This window comes from Octopus bimaculoides, chromosome 15 (genome assembly GCF_001194135.2).
Source record: "Octopus bimaculoides isolate UCB-OBI-ISO-001 chromosome 15, ASM119413v2, whole genome shotgun sequence".
Taxonomy (NCBI): domain Eukaryota; kingdom Metazoa; phylum Mollusca; class Cephalopoda; order Octopoda; family Octopodidae; genus Octopus; species Octopus bimaculoides.
In genome coordinates, this window is record NC_068995.1 from 40253416 (window position 1) to 40256928 (window position 3513).

Here is a 3513-nt window from a genome sequence, read left to right on the forward strand (position 1 = left end):
TACACATACACGCACAAACATACACACACACACGCACGAACGCACATGCATACACAAACACTCACTCACACACACATGTGGATGAAGCTCATTCATAAAAGAGATTTTATTTTCAAAGGTGAGGGCTAGACACCAAAATAAAAATCAGAGGTTCGTGTAAAGAAACAAACATGGTGGTGGGGAGAGATCATGCTAAGAATGTTGTTGCAGGTGGGTGGTGGTGGTGGTGCTGGTGGCGGTGAGAAGCTACCAGAAATGTATATGTGTGACGTCGTTGTAGTTAGTTAATAATTTAGTTAGTTAGTTAGTAGTAGTAGTAGTAGTAGTAGTAGTTGCAGCAGCAGCAGCAGCAGCAGCAGCAGCAGCAGCAGTAGTAGTAGTAGTAGTAGTAGTAGTAGTAGTAGTAGTAGTAGTAGTAGTAGTAGTATGAAACAAGCAGATACGAGTAAGCTCTAAAATGTCTTTGGTTCTTTTCTTGTTGATGTTGTTTAGTCTTTGTTCAACTCTGATCGAGCAGAGCTTATGACCAAAGGCCTTCCAAATATGACTACCTCGTCCATTTATTATTAATCATTCAAACGATATGCGAGAAATTCCGCTGCTTATATCAGCAGGTCGAACAACCAGTGTTGAAGCTCTTCTTTCAGTTTGATAGGCAATGGTTAATGGAACGGGATTCAGTTTGAAACACGAAGCATGTTGCATAATCAATGCTCTGTTAGATCGTGTGTGACTTTAGACTTTGGTTGCGATCTAACAGAACGTGTGCGCATGTGAGTCTTGTGTAGATCCAGGGTCTAAGTAGTATTCTAGAGTCTTGCACAAGTGCCGCGCTGTTTTGCGACTGGCTGAACATGGCGTTACGTGTTCCACTGTAAACTAATCTGTTCCTAGTTTCATCCAGAGACCTCAAATAACAACTAGAAAGTTTTACTATGTTATTACACTGGTCAACAAAATTAGAACTTTTTGCTGTCCTATGAACTAAAGAAATGAAACTTTATAATACTTTAAATGCAGATCTCGAATCTGTTTTTAGAATTTTTCTAACAGGCATAGTTTTTATGTGACACAGTAATCAAATTATACAATAATTGTACTATATTAATGCAGAAATAAGGCTGACAATTATAATTGGTCAATAGAATTAATGAAAAATGGTGTCCCATAAACAAAAGTAGTTGAATTTAATAGAAATTTAACTGCATAATTCAAGCATGTCTTCAGATTTTTTCTCTAAGTTATAGTTTTTCTTTGATAGCATGTGTAAATTGTTAAACAATTGTATTTCATAAATTCAAGATCAGACTGGTATTACAAGGAAACTTACCTTTAAAACGTAGAAGCGTAAGATTTTCAACTGTATTTAGCTCCCAGAACATCCTTTTTAGTGACCAACGATAATCAGCCAACATAGAAGAGCTCCGCTTTCCTTGGTACCGGGTTCAATATTCAGAATGACCTGGTGAAATCTCTCGCCGTGCTCGTCACTGACAGCCCCAAGATTTGCAGGGAAAAAGTCCAAGTGAGAATTCAAGAAGTGGACTTTTAGGCCCATATTGCATCCCAAGGCCTTGTATGATGTCAGTAGTTCTTTCGCAAAGATAGAATAGTTTTCTGCTCTATGTTTCGCCCAAAACTCTTTACAATTTTTTTTAAATGACAGCCGCACAGCTTTTTCAACATCTTTGAACTCTTCATCAAACTTTTGGCCTCTCATCAGCTCCCTAATTTGTGGCCTAACAAAAATACCTTCCTTGATTTTTGCATCACTTACTCTTGGAAATTTAGTTCTCAAATACGTGAATCCCTTGCCAGTTCTATCCATAACATTGACGAAGTTCTTCATCAATCCTAGCTTAATATGCAAAGGAGGCAGATAAATTTTCTCAGAATCAACAAGGGGAGGATCGATGACATACTTCTCTCTTGGAGTCAGAGATCGTTTCGGCGTCACACATTCTTTTCATAATGATTTTTTTTTTCCGATCCCGACTCTCACACTCACAGAAAAGCAACAAAACTTGATGTAACCCAGCTGCATTCCAAGTAAAAATACCATAACTTTTAGATCACGACAAATATTCCACTTACGTTCCTCATACTTAATTTCTTGCAACAGAAGCTTCATACCTCCATATGTTTCCTTCATGTTAGCTGCATGGACAAGTGGAACAGAAGGAAACTTATTTCCATTGTGCAGTAAAACTGTTTTCAAGCTTACTTTTGAGGAGACAATAAACAAACGCCACTCATTCGTGCTGTATTTATGGTTAAGTTCCTCCATAAGAGAATATACATCTTTACAAAACACCACACCATCCTCAATAGAGAAAAAAATACATTGTACAGAAAGGAGTCCAGAATCTGAGAAATTGGATTCTGTTAAATTTATAATACTTCAGTCTTGAGATTTTATGAGAATTAGGTATTTTCAAGTTGGCTATGTTTTTCTTAGAATGTGGACAGTATCTATAAGAATAATTTTTTGTACATATGATGTCTTGAGGCTTCCTGGTATTTGACTATTGTGCTTAAGAGCGAAGAGCACTTTTTGGTATTGTCCCCAAAGCTCTGATGATCACAGGTACACTTGTCTTAAGAGGCCGCAATTTTTGTGTGTGTGTGTGTGTGTGTGTGTGTGTGTGTGTGTGTGTGTGTGTGCGCGCGTGAGTACTTGCGTGTGTGCGTGCGTGTGTGTATGTGGGGGGGTTGTGTATGTATTGCTAAAAAAGTAGATTTTGGATTAGTGAAAGAATTCATATGAGCACGATGACGGCGTTTAAAATCCACAGTGCCACCGACATACACCTTTGCCTGATGAATTCGGAATGTCATCACACGGCACTTATAGTTTACGCTTTTGCGGAGACAGAACTCTGCAAGGGGGCATGATTCAGATGTGCGACAGTTGGAAGTTTTTCTTTTTGTTCTATGGTTGGGGTTTACTATTAGTGATGTTGAGGATGGTTGGTTTGTTGTTAGTGAAGGAGAATTCATATTGGAATTTATATTAGTATTGGATTGGGAGGTTGTAATGGAACTAATATTTGTTGTCTATCGGTAGAGTGGTGGGGTGTTGGCTTCAGGTTAGTATTATATAGTTGAGGTGGGTTATTAAGGTTTGTATTAATGCTATTGTCTACGCTAGCTTGGGATGCAGTGCAAGAGTTTAGATATTCAGAAGATTGGTGTTGGAGTTTATGTTTGTTCGAGGAGGCTATTGTATATCCTAAGTTAGATGTAGTAGAATAGGAGATTTCCACTGATGTGATTTGTTAAAGATGAGATAATATTTATGTTGTGGTGGAAAATTATATTTTAGTATATATATATATATATATATATATAATAATAATAATAATAATAATAATAATAATAATAATAATAATAATAATAATATAGATTTAATCAAAAGATTAAATGTCGTACTTAAAATGTTTGAGGCACCAGAATTTGGTAGGGTAAAAACCAAAAACAAAATCAAGAGATTTGGTGAATAAAATTTGAAGA

The 3513-nt window shown here is 36.7% G+C and overlaps 1 pseudogene; it reads right to left on the reverse strand.

Moving 5' to 3' along the window:
* The window catches only part of LOC128249535 (G-box-binding factor-like), an 80876-nt pseudogene extending 78724 nt beyond the window's left edge, over positions 1-2152 (reverse strand).
* Positions 2153-3513: the final 1361 nt, after the last annotated feature.